This window comes from Notamacropus eugenii, chromosome Y (genome assembly GCF_028372415.1).
Source record: "Notamacropus eugenii isolate mMacEug1 chromosome Y, mMacEug1.pri_v2, whole genome shotgun sequence".
NCBI classification, from domain to species: domain Eukaryota; kingdom Metazoa; phylum Chordata; class Mammalia; order Diprotodontia; family Macropodidae; genus Notamacropus; species Notamacropus eugenii.
This window is the reverse complement of record NC_092880.1, coordinates 8,293,690-8,315,669: the sequence shown is the minus strand read 5'-3', so window position 1 is coordinate 8,315,669 and position 21,980 is coordinate 8,293,690. Positions and strand designations below refer to the sequence as shown.

Sequence of the window (21,980 nt, the reverse complement as noted above, 5' to 3'; positions counted from 1 at the left end):
TAAGGATCATTTCTCTTGCTACGTTGTGGTCCAGATCTAGAAATCACTTCTCGTTTTTGTCCCATGTCTTGTGCCCCATTCATTTTTGTACAATATGGTCTATGTCTCAAACCTATTTCTCATTTTTTATCTATATCTTGTCCCTCAATGACCCAAGTCCATAGGCGAAAAAGTCTAGAGTCCCCTGGATAAGCTAAAGTCTCATGTCCCAGAGTTATATTTGCACACCATTTTGCATCGGCCGCTACATTATTAAAAACCCATGTAGTACCAGTCCATTGTCCAACAACCTTCTTTTGAAGACAGAGTGGTAATCCTGCGATCAATCCAGTAAAGTTCATCCTTGGCTGTGAACTATTTGATTTACCTATAGATTCAAAACCTGTACCCCCAAACATGCGTGATAAACTGCCATGTAATACTAGTGTTGGTATCTTTTCACCCCATCTTATGGCCCTCACCCATGGAGGATTCGGGATGAACGCCCAGTGATGTGTATCCCCACTTGTCTCCTGGGTCGGAGTTGGACTTTCTCCGACCCCAAGAGTCACTAAGAGAAACAGAATCAACTTCTTCATTTTGAAGACAAAGACTTCTTATTTGTTCTTCCAGCTTCTTTCTCCGCTTTGCTGCTCTCAGTCTCTTGCCCTGTGATTTTCTTCCCGTTGTCTCTCTCTTCTATCAGCCGAAGCCTGCGTACTGGTACCCACTGTTCTTTCTCTTTTCCTGTGGAAACACAAGCATAACCCTTTCCCCATATGATTATTTTTCCTGGACCATGCCATAGTCCTTCTGCATCACGCCACATGGCCTGTTTTCCTTCATTCTCTATTTGTGTTTTTTCTAGAAGTGAAGTTCCTTTTGATGTTTTTATAGCAATAGCATATTTCATGGCTGCTGAAAGATTCTTATCATCGAATTTTAAATAATTTAATGTATAGCTAAATTGAGAGATGCCTGAGGGCCTTGTGTAATTCCCCCTTTTTGTATTTGCAAGTAAACCTTGAGGGAATGATTTGGCCATTCATCAATGGCTTGGCCTGTGGGGTTATAAGGTATTCCTGAAATATGAAAGATTTATAAAGAGAAATGCAATATTAGAACTAGGGCCCAAGTACATGCACTCAAGCACCTCACCCTGTCCCCCTTTAAACTGATGGGACTCAACACATTTTGGGATAAGGGATGAAGGTCTTGGCTTCTGAAACTGCTTCCTGCTGAGACTGGACGTAGAGCTGACCCTGCCTCACAGGGTCCCAACATTGGAGGGGTTGTGTCTTTAACCAATATGAGGAACTTGACGATTCAGAGGGTGATAGGTGATGGTCTTGGACAAAGAAACCTAGAAAATACAAATCTGGCACCAAGATTAAACAAACAAGAACCAAAAAGGAGTAAGAATAAAATAACTAGAAGTGAGGTAGGTATGAGAATACTGTCAGACTTCCTCACACTCTCTTGACATACTTGGTAACTATCTAGGATAGGAGGGGCTTGGATGATTCCCATTTGTCCCCAACATCCTTATCTGCTTTTTATATATTTTGATCATGCTTTTATTTAGCTTTCCAAATCTCTAGAACTGATCATTCAGACTACTTCATATTCCTTTATATTTCTACCATAGACAAGATAGTGCATAAGTTATTACTGTTCACTAGCATAGCTGTATTGTCTTAAACAAAAGAGATTTCTAAGTTGAATCTCATAACTGAATAGATGATCATCGCTGTTTCATCAGCTTGTCTATCTTTTTCTGATTATATTCACTCTGGAAGAAAAAACTTTAGAAATTAAGCTGTTAATAAGTAGATGAAACCTTTTAAAATGATAGTTGTCTTTTCACTTTGAATCACAAATAAACCTTTTAAAATTAAAATTTATTAAAACTTAGTTGGTATAAAAATGTCCTAAGGAATATGAATTCCCAAAGTATTATAACAAACCAAATTCTTAGGTATCATGCAGTATCTGTATTATAGCCAGACTCAGGAATAGTCAGGTGTAAAACATTCCTTTATAAAAAGACACAATGCGGAAACTGACCAGGAGGATCCCATCCTAGATTGAGTCTAGAATTGTCCCCTCAGTGTTTCCTCTCCAGATACAAATTTCACCTGATAACAGTACATGATGCAGGATCACAGTCCCTCTGAGTAACTTGTGGCATATCCTTTCAGATACTGATTTAATGCAGACAACTATACTCAAATTCAAACTTAAACAAAAATATTTATGGTCTGAAATGCTTTTACCTTAAACAGCAAATTTCACTACTCCCAAGTTAAAGCCAAATACAATTATTTGTATTCCCATGGAGTTGCAATAAGCAATGAAGATTAATAGGACTCACATACATATGAGCTTCCATTTAAAATCCTTCCTTCTCAAATTTAAAACTTGTCCTTTTATAAAAGTCAATTATTAAAAATATTTTCTTATCTATTACAACTTTTGAGCAAGTCACATTCATTGTTTATGAATTATATAAGCTGAACAATCTTCTTTCCACACATAGTAATCAATTAACAATTTTAGGTTTAGCATAAAAACAGCAACTTCAAAAACTTAGTTAACAATTTTACAACTTTTATACCTGAAAAATTATTTTAGCTGTAACTTCTTAAACAGGCAACGGTGAAAATACCTGGTTTTCTAAATGGCAATTACAAAACATTATAAGATAAGGTTAGTAGGACTGATAAAATTTTTAAGTAACATAAATGGCTACACACAATTTTTCCAACATCTTTTAGTTTCAACAAGATTCAGATAACAAATTGCTTTCTCTAACACCATTTCTGGATAACAGAGTAAAATAAAAATCACAATGATTCTAATTTTTTACTCAAGAAAATTTCACATCTATGTCTACTCCTCAAAAATGTTTTTGAAACAGAAAAAGTTGTAAAACTGCAAGTGGAAGTGAGGGAGACTCTGGAACAAAGTCCAGTGGTGCCAGTCCCCTCCTTTCCACTTGGTAGTTAAATCTCTGAGGTGTCTTTTTTTTTTCATTTTCAGATTTATGCATTTTCTCAATTTGCCTTAGTGCCAAATAATACAATAAATTCTGACCTGTCTTAAACGTCCAATTAGGAGTGACATGTTTCACTTGAAATATGACCAGAATAACTACCTTTTAGTTGTATCCCATACACAAAAACTTTTCTCTTTTATGTGAGGCATGAAATAATTAAAATGCTATTCAATCTGTCTTTCTGATATGAGGGAAAAAATTTTTTCCTCAATTTCATCTTGTCTTTCTCTCCACCTTCATAACTTGACCAGAGTTAGAATGTAAAAAGAGAGAGAGAATTTTACCAACAACTTTCCAATAAATTCCAGAGCTTTTATGCTTTCCTTAAACTTCATACCCATGTTGTACTCCTAGTGGGCTTTGATTAAAGCCCCTTTAAAACTACACATGCATTATTTCCTTGCATTTCTTGTGTAAAACTGCATTTAGCAATCATATAAATAATATAAGATTAGTTTCTCACTTTCTCTCTCCCATTCTCCTCCCTGATGCTGCAGCCATCAGAGAGAAGGGATGAGGGGGAGGGAGAAGAGATAACATTCCAAATTCCAACTACAATGGAGCTGACCGTAATAACTCACATACACACGCACACAGAACATGTAAAGACTGAACACATACACAGACAACAAAAAAAAATTCAAAAACTGAGAAAAGATTGTCGGAAATCCTCTGCACAAATTAGACCTATGGCTTGATTTCTTTTACTTAGTTCCAAACATACTTTCTGAGATTCAAATTTCCACAGTAAGTAATCTCCTTCAAGAGTGATTTAAACTTGCTGGCTCCACTAGGTGTTTCCCTTGCGCTCTCTCTCCCTGGAGACCGTGCCAATTCCCTTTGTTTCCCACTCACTTTTGCTCTTTTCTTTGTTTCAGGGTCCTCCCGTTTGGTGGGAACTTTGACTTCCTCTTTGAACTTAACTGATTTTTTCTTTTCAATTTCTAAGTCCCGTAATCTACTCTTTAGCTCGTCTATCTCCTGCTGCATTCTTTCTCTCTCCTCCTCCCTCTGAGTCTGCTCCTGAAGCTGTCCTAAATTAGGATAAATTGAAGGTGGACTGGGAGAACTCGGACGGGATGGTTCAGGGGAGGAATCTGGTGAAACGGAAGGCGTTGTTTGTGTGGAGGCTGGGAATTGCCGGGGTTGCCGATCACAACAGCCATCCGCAGCCTGAAGGGCCGCTTTTACTATATTGTACATAAAGAAACTTGCTAGCTCCAGATCCCCAGGATTTTCCGAGTCATAGCTAGTTAACTGTTCCCCTACTACTTTCCATGAGCTTATAGAGACCGGAGGTCTCTGCTTTGTCCACGGACAAATTTTTTCTACTTCGTTTAAGAACTCCCTGATCACTTTACTTTGAATGACGACCCCCTGTGTCTTAGCTGATCTGTAAATTATCTTAACAAAAGTTTCTCTATCGGCCGTCTCTACTGATTCAACTAGCCCCATAGTAAGATTAGTCTTACTTCACTGCTCCCGAAGCAGGTTACTCATGAGACTGGTGTCGTCTTTTTCCTTTTTCTTCCTGAGGCTGAGTGCACCAAATTCTTCTCAGATTGGTCAGTCTGAGGCACCCCAGGGCACACAGGTATGTCTTTTCCCCGCTAAAGGACTACGCTTTTGGCCCTGTGCTGTGTTCCGTGGATTTCTTCTTCTTTTTCCGCCCCGCGAAATGGGTGCCAGAATGTTGGGGTCCCCTAGACCATTTACGGGAACCCCTAACCCCGACCCAAGGCTCTTGTCCAGCAAGAGGCCTTGATCTCGTGAGTAATGAAATGGGGCGGGAGACAAAGATGGTGAAGACCCCGTTTTATTCATCTAAATCACATGCATTTATAGTTTTACCTACGTACATTCCTAAGTACATTCCTAAGCCCTACGTAGAACCTATCACCTATCACCTTTTACATTGAACCTATCACCTATCACCTTTCCTTATATGGGTGTCTTCTCCACTGGACATCCGGAGCCAGGACAAAGAACTGCCACGTTGCAAACAAGGACGAGACCCTTCCTCCTGAATCCATCTAGTTTCACCCCTACTGACAAGCCCTTAGGTTATCTAGGCAGGCTCTCAGTGGGTCATCCTGAAAATGGATAGGGGTTGGCTCTAACTCGTCCCGTTACACATACCCACATGTATGTATGTATGTATGTATGTATGTATGTATGTATGTATGTATGTATGCATATATATATATATATATATATATATATATATATATATATATATATATATATATGTAAATATTTGTATATACCAGTAAACTGGATCTGTGATATTAGTGGTGTAAGGATTTATGGAGGCCGCAAAAAGTGATTTAACAACATTTCAGAAATTTCTAATTTTAGAATGTTACCTAGGGCACAGAAGGTGTTAGGCATGAAATTATTGATCATATATCTAGAAGCCCCAAGAAGTGGTTGAGCCTTATTCACGTATTTGGACATACTTTTAAATTTTAAAATGTTGTTGATGTAATTTTTTATATTATGTACTTTTCCAAACTACTCCTTTTTCATCAGAGGTCTCATAACACAGTAAAACAAGTAAATAAAGATAACAATACAATAAAATCATAGTAATGTGCACATAACATCCCGTAATTGTAGTATCACTCCACCTCTATTTTTTCCCAATGAAGTGAATTCTATATCCTCTCCTTTTTACTCCCATCTTCTTAGGGGGAAAAAGAATTAAAAACACTTTGGGGGGGCTAACAAATATGCATATTCCAGTCAAATTCACACACACACACACACACAGAGACTATTTCTACTTAGGTATCCTAATTCATCACTTCTCCACGGTTCAACTGTTTGTCTTCTGAAATCATGAACGGTCTTGGTATTGATCGCAGCTCCCACCAAAAAAAAAAAAAAAACAAACCTCATATGTAATGATGTAAAGTGAAGGAGAACCAGACAAACAATTTCATTACTATTATGAAAATGAATAATTTTGAGGACTTTTATCAATTGAAGAAGAATGGAATGAGAAAGACCTGAACAATTTGTGTAATATCAACACTACAGAGGAGAAAATCAAGAGTTAAAGATGTCATGACTTGTGAAGGATCATAGGAAGTGGCAGGGGAAGGACTTGGATCCAGCTCTTTTCAACTGAGTATGAATCTCTACCCATCAATCATGTCGCAGACCTGGAATCCTAACATTATAAGGTTATGGCTAAAACTAGAAAACGTGTGTGTGGGAGAGACACCAGTTCAAACCAAGCAGAACCTAAGATGAAAAAAATGGAAAGTGAGGAGGAAAGTCCAGATCCTGCCATCACTAAAGGACGTTTTGGAAAGGAGTTTAGTGCTGTACCTTCTAACCTGCCAATCAGAATCAAGAGGAGATTGAGGGAGTTGGGAACTGTTAAGTATTTAAGGATGAGTTAAATGTGGACATTTCAAGGGATCAGCTTATCTGGTTTTCAAAGAAAGCAGAGATAGAGAGAAAAAGTGGAGAGAACTGCTACCTCTATTTATCACGTTCTCCTCCCCCATAACAAACAAGTTTTCTCTCTTCCTGACTGTGATTTTTTCTTAACATCCACCTATATCAGACCTGGGAAGGCTGGGAATTTCCACTGTTGAGATAAGTTTTTCCTATTATCAAATGTCCCGTGATTTGTCAAATTTCACTTTAATCCCAATTTTCTGTCAATCGCATTCCCCAAACTGAATTGTCAATGTTTTCCACCTCTATTGCCCTTGTCCGTTAGATTGGCATCATATGACCTAGTACTTGAAGGAGGTCATCTACTGCCCTTGATGTTGCAGATACCGAAGTTGAGGATCAGAGAGTAGTGACTAGCTTGAGGTCAAACAATCAGTAGGGGTTAAAGCCCAGGTTTTATGATTCAAAGTCTTGTGGGATTCCCTCCCCTCCCCCCCCCCCCCCGACAAAAGCAGCTACTGAGTTTAATCGCAAAGATAGTACCTAGAGTGTCTTGCATAAAGTCCTTTCCTAAAGTCAGAAAAGAAGCAGGGATGATTCATTGAATCATAGAGTTGGAAGAAACCTCAGAGGCACATCTATTTCTCTAATAAAGAAATGGCTATCAATTTCCACTGAAGAGGAACCTACTGCATACAAAGACACCTCATTATGCTTTTGCATAGCTTAATTTTAGAAAACTTCAAAGGGACAAACAAAACATGTCTGATCCCTCAAGAAAAGCTCATTTAGATTGATCATGAACTTAGAACTTTTTTTAATATAACGTACATTGGAGTTATTTATCAAATTCAACAAAACTTCTGACCTCACCTTTAGAACGTGACTTACCAGTGGGATTTCCATATAAATTTAAAAAAATAATTTAGAGATTGTGGCTAATCTGATTATATGAATCACCTACCCCAAATCGGTATTGGTACAGTGGATACATTGATGGCCTGGAGTCAGGAAGACCCCTCTCCCTTAGTTCAAATATGACTTCAGACACTTACCAGCTGATATACCCTGGATATTTCACTTAATCCTGCTTACCTCAATTTCCTCATCTGTAAAATGAGTCATGGAAGGAAATGGCAAACCATTCCAGTATCTTTGCCAAAAAAATCCCAAATGGGCTCATGAAGACTCAGACACAACTGAAAATGACTAAATGACTGAAAAAAGACAAGAAAACCCAAGAAAACCTGTGTTATGTTATAATATGTCTACTGAAACCTAATACCAGGAATTTGACATCAATCAATCAGTCATTAAGCATACAGTGAAAAGGACAAGTTTAATTACTGAAGCTATGAAGGAGAGTCTGTATCCCCAAGAAATTCACAATCTGATGGGGGAAAAACAACTTACAAATAAATATATACAAAAGAAGTATAACTAAGATAAACAGGAAATGATGAACTGAGGGAAGGCTATAGAAATAAAAGGGGTTGAGAATGGTTTCCTGTAAAAGATAAGATTTTAGTTGAGCCTTAAAGGAAGCCAGCACAGAAACTGGGTGTAGTTGAGGAGCAAAATCATTCCAGGCATGAGGGACAAGCAGATAAATGCCTGTAGAGGAGAGATACAATAGAATCTATCATGAGAGAACCACTTTCTTTTTATCTGTTTGCCCTATGTGAATTCTATCTCAGCGTCTTCACCCCCAAGGAAAATTGGGCTGTATCTCCTGAGATCATTCCCAGGAGAAATCCTTAGAAGCCAGAAAAACAGATATAAGTGACCTGAATCAGATGACATCTGCTTATCCTTTGCTTTCTGTTTCTCTATTCCACAGGCAAAGTAAAAAAAAATTCTGAAGTTTGGATGAAAGTGTGATGCTTGGAAGAAACTCCTTACTTTTAGTAATTCATTCAATGAAAGGATTTTTATCTAACAACTGACATTGATACAAATTTTTTTTAAAATCCATTATCTCCCATGAACCTCAAAAGAATTCTCAGATCTCCAGACTATAGGTACAATTTCCTCTCTTTATAGTGGGAATCAACATACATTTATTAAATGCCTTCTATTTCCAAGTTAACGTCCTCTTTTTTCTGCAGTGATTTTAAGTGTCTGATTCCGGATCTGAACCCAGGTCACGCCAATGGCCAGTAAATTGTATCATTTACTATGGTGTTATGCTTCTCTGGTAAGCAGAGTGAATGAACTGGCCCAGGAACAAATTTTTCTTAACCTTCATAACAATAGAATAATTACAGTCAGGACATATGTTGTATGGCACATAAGTTTGCACACATATATAATCTTACAAAAACCTTGCAATGTACAGAGAGAATTATTGTTGGTATTTCCCCTTTTCTCTATTGAGTAAACTGAAGCATGGAATGATTACATGAAATAGACAACTGGTTGACACACTGGATAAGGGGAAAAGGGAAGGGGAATAAACATTTATTAAGCTCCTACTATGTGCTAAGCAGTGTGCTAAAATTTTGATTTGCTTCTCACAGCTAACCTGGGAAGTAGGTAATAATTTTTCTCCCATTTTATAGTTAAGGAGACTACGGCAAATAGAGGTTAAGTGACTTGCCCAAGGTCACATAGCTGGTACGTTTCTGAAACCTAATTTTCATACAGGTCTTCCTGACTGCAACTCTCTCCACTGTGCCACCTAGCTGCCTCTAATAGTGGATGAAGAATCAGACTTGAGTTTTAACCCTGCCTCAGACAGCCACTTACTTCCTATTGTTTAGATAATCCTGGACAAGTTATTTAAATTCTCTATGTCTCAACTTCCTCATTTGTAAAATAAGGATAGCAGTCTCATCTATCTCACTCTTTTGCTGTGAGGATTGAATGAGTTAGCATATGAAGAATATTTTGCACAACTTTAAGCACTGTATAAACACACTCATTCTTACTGCTATATTGAAGAATACATAACTTAAATTGTAAATGTGTGAATTTCAATGTAGAATTTTTAACACAATTACCATTTCTTTTACATTAATGTGCAGTCATGATAAAGAGTCCTACCAATTGGCAAAATTAGACAGACTCTTGGAGGAATTTTATTTAGAGAATTCAGAGCCCATGCATTTTCAGATTCCTCTGAATTACCTATTTAGGGAAGATAAGACTATCATTCAGCCAGGACAACGAGGTTAAAGTCTTAAGGACAGAAAAGAAGTAAAAGAAATTAGTTCCTATGTGTTGAGTTGAAGCTAAGTATCTTTCGGATGTAATACTGATATTCCATAAGTTGTGAAACCTGCTGTAATTAAATTCTTGATGTGAAGAAGATATAGGCTTGTTAGAAGAATATTTTGGTATATATTTTCATTCTGATAGGCAAATTTCAAAAATCAAATCCTAGTGTCTATTTTTCCCCACCATCTTCCAAATGCTCATGTAATTAACAGTATCCTTTCCAAAAGATTTCTTTCTAATCAATTTTCATTCCTGAAATATTGAACAGTTCTTCCCATGGAGTTTGGAATCTTTCTGATATCTACCTTGGTAATGGTTGGGACTACAATTAATTTCTTCTATTTGCCCCTTTTCATCCTAGTTATAATAAGATTACAAAGACCACATTCTATCCTATTGTTATCCAGCCTCATCAAAGCTGTGCTGCTATTATTCTAGATCAGTCTCCTTAGTAGAATTGTTGAGCCAATAAATACACACTGAAGATCTTATATTAAGTGTAAGACTCTTCACCTTCCCTCTGAAGCTCCATAGAGTCAATATTTTCTAGATTCCCAGTGGAGCCTCTTTCTAGGAAGGCTAGATAAATTGAACTGTCTTTTAATATCCTACATGCCAGCCTGAATACAAGAGACAACATGTAATACAACAAAATTAAGGTCCTTAATTGCGGCAAGTCAGTTACAGCCCAGGTTGCTACAGAGCAAGTGGTAAGGTATGAGAGGAGGGAGTTGGGAACAGGGTTTGTGTGAAGTACTAGAGCAAAAAGAAAGACTAGGCTGCACATGGGAGGGGTTAAGAAAAGAAACTGGCGAGGGTGCAGGTGGGAGGAGTTAGGCAGAGAGATTAGCTAGGCTACAAGTAGGAGAGGTCAGGTAGAGGGACTGGCCAGGCTGCAGATAAGAGATATTTAGGCAGAAGGACTGGCCAAGCTGCAGGTTGGAGGAGTTGGCGGTGTCTCATAGTTACTCCCTCCAGTCCCTCCTAAGTTATTTTACATAACAAGAAAAAGTCCTTAGAGAAAGCTTGGGAATCTCTGGAGGGGAGAGTTTGGGACATTTACATAATTAGTCTGAACCTGAGAGTAATTGTATTTACTCAGTCTCAGGCAATTTGTGGGTCTAAGAATGGGGTCAAGGTTAGATTCAGTCAGCTGAGATTGACATAGACATTGTACCCATGAGTTTGATACCCATTTTTGTCTGTAAAGCTTAAAAGTAGAACAAGAAATCAATTACGACCTTTTGTAAATGGGAAACTGGTTGCTTATAGCTGACCTAGTGGATGATATCTCTACCATCTTCATTTTGGCATTATTGGTCTTTTTCCCCCTGCCCAGGTGGCAATATACTGGAAATCATTCTTCAACACTGAGAGAGTGGGATGTGCAGAAAAGAGACAATGGTAGGAATAATAAACATAGACTAATTAAGCGAGGGTAGTTAAAATAATTGAGGGATGAAAAGCATCTATATCATTTCTGATACTGAGACAGAAGAAATAAGCATTATAGTAATGTGTATTCTACAAGTAAATAGAAAATAGAAAACCTGAAGACGTCATGGACCTAGAATATGAGAGTTGGAAGAGACCTTAGAATACAACGCATTTTTAGGGTTCCTAGAGTGTCAGAGATAAAGGATCTTTAAAACGTAGAACACAGAATGAAAGAGCAGGAAAGGACCTTAAAACTTACAAGTTCCAAGAATCTTATAAACTGAATCCAGATAAAACTCAAGAAGAAATGCCATCTATGGAAAATATCGTGGAAAATTCTAGTATACAGTTGGAAGGCCTTCTGACCCTACCACCCAATGTATGATCTCTCATTCTCTCATTAAGGTGGCTGTACCAGAGGTCTTTCAAAGAATACAATTCACTCATGTTATGAAGCCAGCATTTCACCGGGTCCCTCAACACAGGGGCAAATGAACTAAACATAACAGACAGCCTTGATCCAATTTCATGCTATCAAGTTTATTAAAATCTCTGTTCATGGAAATGTGGTAAGTAATAGAGACGGGGGTGCGGGGTGGGGGGGAAAGTTGTGCATTCAAGGAACTGCTATTTTATTTTGAGTGATATACCATAAACATAAAATGGAAAAAAAATAATAGCATTAACAAGGATGGTGATCAGAAAAAAATGTAGACTATGGGATATAGAATGGATATTTTTGTCTTTATGAAATTCCTAGTAACTAAATATCTAGAATTTCTACTGTTTATATAGACTTTTGAAACATATTAGGTTTCCAAACTTCTGTGTAACTTCAAGCATCATTTCTAATCAGTCTTTCTTTTGGAAATTTTGACCACTTTTTATCCATGGATTTTGGAATCTTTCCGGCATCTCATTGGGTTATGGGGGAGGACGAGTTTTAAGTTCCTCTTTCCCCTGTCCTGAACTATATTTGGCCACTGGACCCAGAAGACTCTGGAGGAGAAAGTGAGGTTGATGGCTCTGCACTGCTGTCCTTCATTTACTTGGAAAAGAAGAGATCTGTGAGATAGAATTACCAAGTTCAGGTTACAGTAAACAAACGTTCTTTTCCCTGCAATGTAAAGGTAGTAACAGGGAGTTATAATCCAGTAAACTGGGATGAAAAGCTAGAGAAATTTTGGAAAGAAATAAAAAATTACAGAATTCTGTGAATTGAGCATTTAATATAAATATGTCACAAGAACAATTTTCTCTTATCACATGTACAATTGAATACTTTTTGAACACTTGGAAAATACTTGAGTTTATGGGTCTCCTTGTCGTCTGTAAAATGAGATACTTGCACTGCAGGGCTCTGAAGTTTCCCTTTAAATTAATTATATTCACTCATTGTTGGGCCCATTTAATACTGGAAAGACAATAATGAGATTTTAGACTGACTTTTAAATATGTTTCCCAAAGGAAAACAAAACAAAAACTTGTGTCTCTCATTCATACCAAGCTTTTCTTTCATATTTATATGTCATCATCATTTCCAAAGCACCCAAGTGAACTTGTAAACAAATTAATTGCTGTTTATTTATTCCCTAACTCTGTACTGTATTGGCAAGCTTTTTCTTTGACGGCAAAAGTTGTTCTAAAGTACATAAATGCTGAATAAATTATGAAAAGAATCCCTCAGTCAGCTATCAGTTTAAACAAGTGATTCATTTCCCACTCAGTAGACTCATTTGATTCTAAAAAGAGGAGCAATAACATGTTTTTTTCCTTCACCATTCTTTGGACTGACCAATGTGTCAGGTAGCATGTAGTACCAATAACATGTAATTATTAATGTGATCAATGCTACGGGATCCAAACATGCCAAACATTGACTTTAATAAAGGCATTCTATGTCATATTGCATTGAAAGTGGTAAGTAATCCAAAAAAAAAAGTGAGTGTTAAAAAGTATCCACAACTGTTCTTTGTCCCTAAGATTGGAAAAGTTTAGAGAAGAAATCATGTCTAATAGGGCAGAAGTCACCATGTTTGTTTTGATGGGTTTTACAGATCATCTAGAGGTACAAATCATCTTTTTCTATGTCTTCTTAGCAGTCTATCTCTTTGCACTGGTGGGGAATCTGGGATTGATTGTGTTGGTTGTGGTGGATTGTTGGCTTCACAACCCCATGTATCATTTCTTGAGTGTCTTGTCTTTCTTGGATGCCTGCTGTTTCTCAGTGATCACCCCTAAGATGTTAGTCAATTTCTTAGCAGACAATAAGATCATTTCCTTTTCTGGTTGTATAGCCCAAGTGCTTATCTCTGTAAGTTTTGGGACTACTGAGTGTTTCCTCTTTGCTGTCATGGCATATGACCTCTACATCGCAATCTGTAACCCACTGCTCTATACAGCCTTCATGACTCCACGTGTCTACGTGCTTCTCATCGTTAGTTCATATGTATGAGGTGTTTTACATGGCATTTTACACACTGTGGATACATTTAGTTTATCCTTTTGTGCATCCAGTGTAATCAGATATGTCTTCTGTGATATCCCTCCACTCCTGGCCATCTCCTTCTCTGACACTCACGTCAATGAACTGTTAGTTTCATCTCTGTGAGCTTAACTGAGGTCGTCACCATCCTGATTATCCTGATTTCCTATGGCTTCATCTTGACTGCCATTTTGAGGATCTTCTCAGCTGAAGGGAGAAAGAAAGCCTTTTCTACTTGACAGGTGTTTCCATTTACCATGGGACCATTCTCTTCATGTATGTGAGGTCTACTTCCAGTTCCTCCTTGGATCATGATGTGATGGTATCTGTGTTTTATACCATTGTGATACCTATGTTGAATCACGTCATCTGTAGCTTGAGAAACAAAGATGTGAAAGAGGCGGTAATAAAAGTATTGAAGAAAAAGAAATTCACTAATCATCTTTTAAATGTTGAAGTAAATAGATGAAAGCAGTAGGAAATTCGATAGACTGGATAAAATAAAACTAAAAATAGATACGAAAAATAAGATAACAACTTTTGATTTATCTCACTGTTATTCAATCTGATCTTTATGTTTACATTTGTGTATGTAGGTTGATTCTGGTGGCTATTTGCATTTTACCTCTAGCCTTCAAAGGATGTCTTCAGGATTTTTAAAATATCCATAGGTCTTGCTTAATAGCAGTTTTCCTCTTTTGTGAGACACTTTCCTATATCCCTGTCTATTTGTTTTATTTCTATGCTGTTTCAAACAGCTGAGTTAAATATAGCCACCTTATTAACAGTATAAGCCAAAAATTGAAATTCATCGAATATCCTGTCCAAGGACAGGGACCTTCGTGCATCTACAAAAGAAGAAATGAAAAATGAATTCGTTTTGTGCTACTGAAGAACCATCACCTTTCCTGGGCAAAAATTAAATATGATCACTTCTGGTATTGTTAATGTATTGCGAGTCATAAACAAAATTAGGAGATGTAATCACTAATGGGGCGGGGTTGTTTTTATAAACTCTATTATACAGAGAACATATTTTCCTACTAATATTTAAAAATCTTTTGAAGTGTTAGTCATGTTCTGTTGTACTAAAACTTAAGTTAATTAAAATTACAGAGGTATTGAAGTAGCCAGCACACAGTCGTCAAACTGATGATGATAACAGAGTTACATACCTCAATGCCGGTAGAATGGGAAAAAAATTATAGTCTTTTTTGTAGTTAGTCTAAAAATAAGTAACAACAATTTAAAAACAATCAGCCTCTTTGAACCGGTAATGTGGCTACTTTAGTTAAACATCATGAATATTATTATATGACAAAAGGGCTATATCCTGAATGATATTTAGATGGACATTAGTCGTAATTGAAAACTGAAAATGATAAAAATGTCAAATGGTTGTTGACTGCATCCACAGATGATAATATATCTATATAATAGTATGCTGCAATGTAATTAGAACAAATGAGTGTAGAGAACACATAATCATAGGAAAATTTCGAAAGAATTTTATGAAATATTGGAAAGCAATAGAAACTGAAATAGATAAGTATTCATGCTAACCCAGAATCTATGAAGGCAAATTCCATACAAATCTAGGGAGAACGGGGGAAAAGACAGAAAATGAAAGCAACCTAGAGAAATAATCAGGAAAATGTGATCACCATTTTTGATGAAGACATTGATTTTAAAATTCTGAATATTTGAAAAAACTGCGTATTTAGTGTGTTCGGATATTTTAAACAAAGTACATGGCAATTGAGTTTAGATAATTATTGATATCTACTTTACCAAGTATAGAGACAGAAAATACTTATAAACTTTTTCATTTTCTCCATCAAATCAAACTACTTTTTCCCTTTCATATTTTCTCTTGCACTGAATTTTCTTGTGTATAAGTCTTACCTCCTTCCTTGACTGTCAAATATTTGAAGCAGCATTTCACTCACATTCTTTGAATTTTCCTAAATCGCTTTATAAATAGGTGAAGCGCAAGAAATTCTTATTGATTTGAACAGAGTTAACTACTTTGGCATACCATGCTATGATTACATACCTTTCAGATTAGAAAATAATCTGCATGAATACAAATGGAACCACAATATCTCCTTTCCTTCCACATTACATCTCATAGTCAAAGATTATAGATTTAGACTTTTTTAGTTTTTATTTTTAGTTCCAAATTTTCTCCCTCACTACATTCATTCTTCTCCTCTTAACTCAAATTCTTACGTCAAATGATCTTCTGAGCTTCTGTCAAAAAGTTACACTTAAATTAAAAAGAAAAACAGAATAATTTTTCCAATCCAGTGAATTCCTGTTCTATTTTTATAAATTTCTAGCGGTCAAACTCAGTCTCACAAATTTACCATCTGTGTGACTCTGAGTCACTTTGCTCAGGTTCAGTTTGCTCATCTTTTAAAATAGCAGTAATAATAATAGCTACCTCAGGGTTGTTGTGAAGATGAAATCAAATCAAATAATCTATATAAAAGGCTTTGCGAAGCTTAAAGCATGCCTTATGATGACTATTGTCATGGTTAGTTATGGGGACTTATACATAAACATGTAGAGTGATCTGTGTGATAAAAATCTTAATCCACGTGCCCATATTGTTTTCTTGTTAAATGGAAGCAAGTTCATCATTTAACCTTCTCTTCATGATTGTGTCATTATTTTTAAAAAATCAATTGTTTTACTGAATGTGATTCAAAAATTATCTCAGGATATATTTCAGTCTTTAGCAATACCTTTCTCTTCACTGAATGGCCCTAGTTTGTTGAGCTTCTCAAATTTTTATTCAAACTTTTTAAATGTTTCTTTTTTTCCAGTCTTGTCCTCACCATTAGGATACTGTGTCCACGCACAGAATTACTTTCCTAAAGAAAACTGTTGAAAAGAAGATTCTTCATTTGAGTGCTCACCCTGCTTATTAAGACACAGCTCAGGACTAAGGGAATTAAAAGGATTTTATTATAAATATCTCAAGGTATCAACACATTGATCAGCTGATTGGCAATGGCTTCAAAGTGGGCACAACTGTAAAACAACTCAGATAGATCCATCTTAGCAGAAGTTGGGCCCTTGAATCTTAGTTCCTCTTCAATGTACAAAAATGTGACAATTTGCATGTAGAGGTATGTGACAAATTAGTTTTTTAAAGTAATTTTCAAAAAATGTAGATTTAATGTCTCCTTCACTACCAGATCCTTTCCCATCGCTGATTAATCAGCAGGACTGGGAACAATGGCGTGATGAGTCATCAGAACTTTCAACAATACCCTTATGGTGGGATCATACATTTAAGGATGGAGAGTATGTTAAACGTCATCAAATCCAACTCCCTCATTTATTTGATAAGGAAACTCAGGCATAGATAAGCTAAATCACGTGTCACTTGCTCCCAGATTATTGCAACAGATTTGCAATGGATTTTCCCACTTAGGATCTTTTCCTCTCTATTCTATTTTCCAAACATCCTCTGACGTCATTCTCCCAAAGAGCAGGACTGACCATGTCTAACCCTTCCTCAAATCTCCATTGTCTCCCAATTGCTTCTAGGACAATTAACCTTGCTTTCTCACTTAAAGCCCTCCAGAACTTGGTACTATCTTAGCTTCCATCTCACACTGTCCTTCATTATGTACTCTACAACTCATCAGAATGGGTTGTCATATTGTTCTGTATACACAACATTTCATTTTCTATTTCTACAACTTTAAACTGGCTAGTGACAACGCCCAGAATAAACTCCCTTCTAATCTCTAAGCCCTAGAAAAATCCTTCATCTTCTGCAAAAATTCACTTTGTGCCATCTTCTGTAAGAGGCCTTTCGTTAGTAAAAAAAAAAAAAATGAAACAAAATTAAAAACCAATATCTTGGGGAGATTCAGAGCCCTCCCTTCTAAAGTTCTGACTTTAAGTTCAGTTTCTAAATTCTTCTTCAAAAGGGCATTTCTGAAAATGGGATTGCATTGAATGTCCTTATCAGGGTCAAACTCCACCCAGGTTTTCAAGTAATTTACTCCAAAATTATAGGGAGGAGAGCAGCTCCACGAATGCAGAACAGACCAGCGCGACGAGCACAGACCAGCGTGGAGCAGCAAGGACAGGACTCAGAACAGGATTCAGATAAATTATGCCATTTTTGTCCAAATTTTAGCCCTTCGTCATCGAATGGAATTGGCTCAGACAAACAGAGGCCTGGGAATGACATTAATTTATTAAAGCCAATATCATCCATTGCATCTTGGACTCTCTCCATAGACATCCCAACAAATAAATTAATAAATAATCAAGCAACTAAATAATAAAAAAAAAAAAAACAACTCAACACAACTAATCATCATGTCAGTGAAGTCTAACATTATTCAGTGTTCCAGTCCTAGAGTTTTCCACTTGTCTAAATGGTGGAGGGAAGTACATTTTCTTCTTTCTCTGTCAAGGCTACCCTGAGTGATTAAGTTTCATGATATTCCAGTTTGATTGGGGGTTATTTTCTTTCCATCTGCGTTGTTGTAATAGTTATGAATATAATTTGACTGTTTTTTTTTTAATTTTGCTTTGGTTAATAAAAATGTCTTCTTTCTCTATTTCTTGTAAGTAATCTTTCCTTGTAGCATTTTAATCCTGGGTATATCACTGGATCCTATTCACTTCAGTTTCTTCATCTGTAAAATGAGTCATAGAAGGAAATGGCAAACCATTCCAGTATCTTTGCCAAGAAAATCCCAAATGGGATCATAAAGACTCAGATACAACTGAAAATGACTAAATGACTTAAAAAAGAAAAGAAAACCTAAGAAAACCTGTGTTATGATACAGTATGTCTACTAAAATCTAATACCAGGACTTTGAGATCAATCAATCAGTTTTTAAGTATGTATTAAAAAGTTCCTATGTGACAAGCATCAGAGAGTCTGTTTCCTCAAGGAATTCACAATCTAATGGGGGAAAACAACTTACAAATAAATATACGCAAACAAGGTATAACTAGGATAATTAGAAAGTGATGAACTGAGGGAAGGCTATAGAATTAAAAGGGATTGAGACTGACTACATAGCATGACTATAGTGAAAAGATACTCAATAGGAAAGTATATGTAGAATCTATACAGAATTGTATGCAGTCGTGGGGAGGGAGGGAGGTAGTGGGGGGTGGGTGGGGAGGGATAAAATCACAATTGTATGGCAGTGATTGTTAAACATTAAAAAAATAAAAAAATTAATTAAAAAAAAAAAAGGGATTGAGAATGGCTTCCTGTGAAAGATAGAATTTTCCTTGAACCTTAAGGGAAGCTACCATAGAAAGTGGGTGTAGTTGAGGTAAATCATTCCAGGCATGAGGGACAAGTCAGAGAAATGCCTGTAGAGGAGAGATTCAGTGTCTTGTTTGTGGAACAGAAGGAAGGCCAGTTTCACTGGATCTAAAAGAATGCAGTGGGAACAAAGGTATAAAAAGAATGGAAAGGTAGGAAAGTTACGAATGGCATTAAATATCACATAAGGGATTTTCATTTGATCCTGGAGGGCATAGAAAGACACTGAAGTTTATTGAATAACTGAATGGTTGAACATGCACTTAAGGAAAATCACTTTGGTACCTGAATGGAGGATATACTGGAGTAGGGAAAATATGAAGCAGATAGACTCACCAGAATGTAATGATTCAGCTATCAGGGTGTGAGGATCTAAATTTGAATGGTGTGGATACATACTGTATCAGTGGATACAGCCTCTTTGTTCTCTGAAGTAAACTCAGAAAATACTTGTTCCTGTGTCAAAAAGGTCAGATGGGACTGACTTAGCATATTTTATTTTATTTATTTTTATTTTATCTCATATTTTATGAGATTCTTAACCCAAGACACTATCTTGAATAATGGAACTTTTTCCTTATCTTAATATTTTGTGGCCATATACTATGTTATGGCATGCTAGTGGTAAAGAAAACATAGATACCCTGGGCTGTAATTTCAATCTACACTTTGTCCACTCTCTTATCTTAATTTATTTGCAACTTATTCAATAAGAAAATTCCTTTCTCATGGTACAGTTAAGCACATATAGAGACCATAAATGTGAGGGACACAGACATTTTTGGATTGCCCTAAAACAGATTTAAGCCTGGCCATTCTTGTACTAATCGTGTGGAAGTTTCCTTTTGGCTCCATGATCATGTAACTGTTAACTTTAATTGAACAAATAGTACGAAATTAGCCTGTTTACCTCTTGTAACCAAACTTTAAGGTTGACAAAGGATAATGGAATCCTACTGGTGACATCTGTATTGACTCAGATTGCTCACAGTCCTGCTTATCAACCAGTGTTGGAGGAGGCGCTGGCAGGGAAGGAGACACCCAGCCTGAAGCTTTTTCTGTCACCTAGTCTTTGTCACATACTCTTGTCAACCAATTGTCACATTTTTTGCTGTCTTGGGGAGAAACTAAAATGCAGGGGCCCAACCTGAAAGTAATAATTATACAATATTTGTATGATGATGGAATGTTTCAAAATTATTTCACTTATTATTTCATTTGATCCTCACAGTTCTAGTAAGAACATTTTGTCATTCTAAATTTAGATATGAAGAAATTGAGTGAAGCTCAGAGAGACCAACGTGACTGGAATCACACAGGCTATTAGTATTTAAGAAAGGATTAGTATTTAGTTGTAAAGACTCAGATCCAACATTCTATCCGGAGGTTGAAAAGATGGCTTGCAGATATTTGGGTCTATCTCTTACCACCTCCACAAGGTGGAGACCTCAGATGACATAATGAGTAATCTTTATGTTATCCTCTACATATGTGGGAACCATTAAAGGATTTTGAACAGAATAGTGACATGCTCAAACCTGTTCAATGTGTGAAAAATGGTTTTTCTTGGTAATCATTACCTTGAAAACTCAGAATTTCCCCTATCCCCCTTTACCTAATCTAAATGGATCTATTTCTGCTCGTTGTGTTGACCAGACAGGTCTGGGAAAATGTTGATTCCTCCCTATTGTTGTGACATGACAGGTGATATGGAAATTGATGTCTCTTTGACAAAGACTAAGTGACCTAAGCCACATACCCCAAGACGCTCATTTTATTATAGACCACTTCCTTGTGTTGACCAATCAGAGCTAATTGGCACCCCTTGGTGCTACCACCTACTCTTCAAAGGGCATATAACTCTTCAGCCCCAATCCCCAAACTGAGTCAATTCTGGACTGTAATTCTCATGCAATGCATGTTGTCTGCTTGTGAGAGAAATTAAAAACATAGACAAAACCTAATTTCACTTCTTTTTCCTTAGAACAAACATTGTGAAGATTGACATTTAATTGGTGGCCCCATTCTGGTCTGTAACTTTCATGCAATTCATGTGTGTGGCCATCTTGAGAGAAATTAAAAATATAGACATAACCTAATTGCATTTATCTCTTAGAACAAACTCTTTTGAGGTTGACAGCTGTGAAGACTATTTTATTAACTTGGAAGGAATAATAAAGTGACTTACAGAGATATACAGAAGAAAAGTAGTAAATAATCCAGAGGAGAGGAAATAAGGGCTTGGATAAGGATTGGGAAAATGGAAGTAGAGACTAAGGGGTAAATAAGAGAGATTTATATTTGATAAAGCTGTCAGTATTTAACTGCTACTGGAGTTGAAAATTTAAATTTGGGAATCATCTATGTTAGGTGGTTCGTATTGGGCTGATCAACCTCCACTGGGCACCCTGTAGCTTGATGCCAGTGTAGTGATATCATTTTTTGAGAATGAAGAACAACAATCAATCAATGATCAAATACAAATTTAATGTGTTATGAAACCTGTTGGCCTTCTGCCTCCTAGGAGCACAAATTACTCCATTTAATAAATAGTTGTCATTTATATAGGGTGTATCATTTGCCATGCACTGTGCTACATTCTTTATAAATATTTTATTTAGTTCTCACAAGATTCCTAGGAGTTAGGTGCTGTTATCAGCTCTCTCAGGAAACTGAGGTAGACAGAGGTTAAGTGGCTTGCCTAGGCTCACACACCTAGTAAGTGTCAGAGACTAAATTTGAACTCAGGTCTTCCTGACATTCTTTCTAGGCCAAGTGTCCTATCCACCATACAACATAAATAGCCTTCAATGCACTCTTCTGTAAAGTTAAGCCATTCTTCTCATTATTACTAATAATAAAAAAAATCCCATCTTCAATCTCTGTGACTTTGTTCATTATTCCTATTTTTTCTTGCAATGGACTCCCCACTCAATTCAGCTTCTTAGAGTCACTAGATTTCTTCAAAACTGCTTCTAGGCATTTCCTTGTTCAAGAGGCTTTTCTTGATATCTGCTTTCACCTTACCCACAGCACTCCTAATTGCTCCCTATCACAAATTCCACTGTAGTTA

At 36.6% G+C, this 21,980-nt stretch overlaps 2 pseudogenes; both read left to right on the top strand.

Moving 5' to 3' along the window:
• The window catches only part of LOC140516776 (probable E3 ubiquitin-protein ligase TRIML1), a 237,614-nt pseudogene that overhangs the window by 184,483 nt on the left and 31,151 nt on the right, over positions 1-21,980 (top strand).
• LOC140516668 (olfactory receptor 5T2-like) lies at positions 13,113-14,058 on the top strand (annotated as a pseudogene).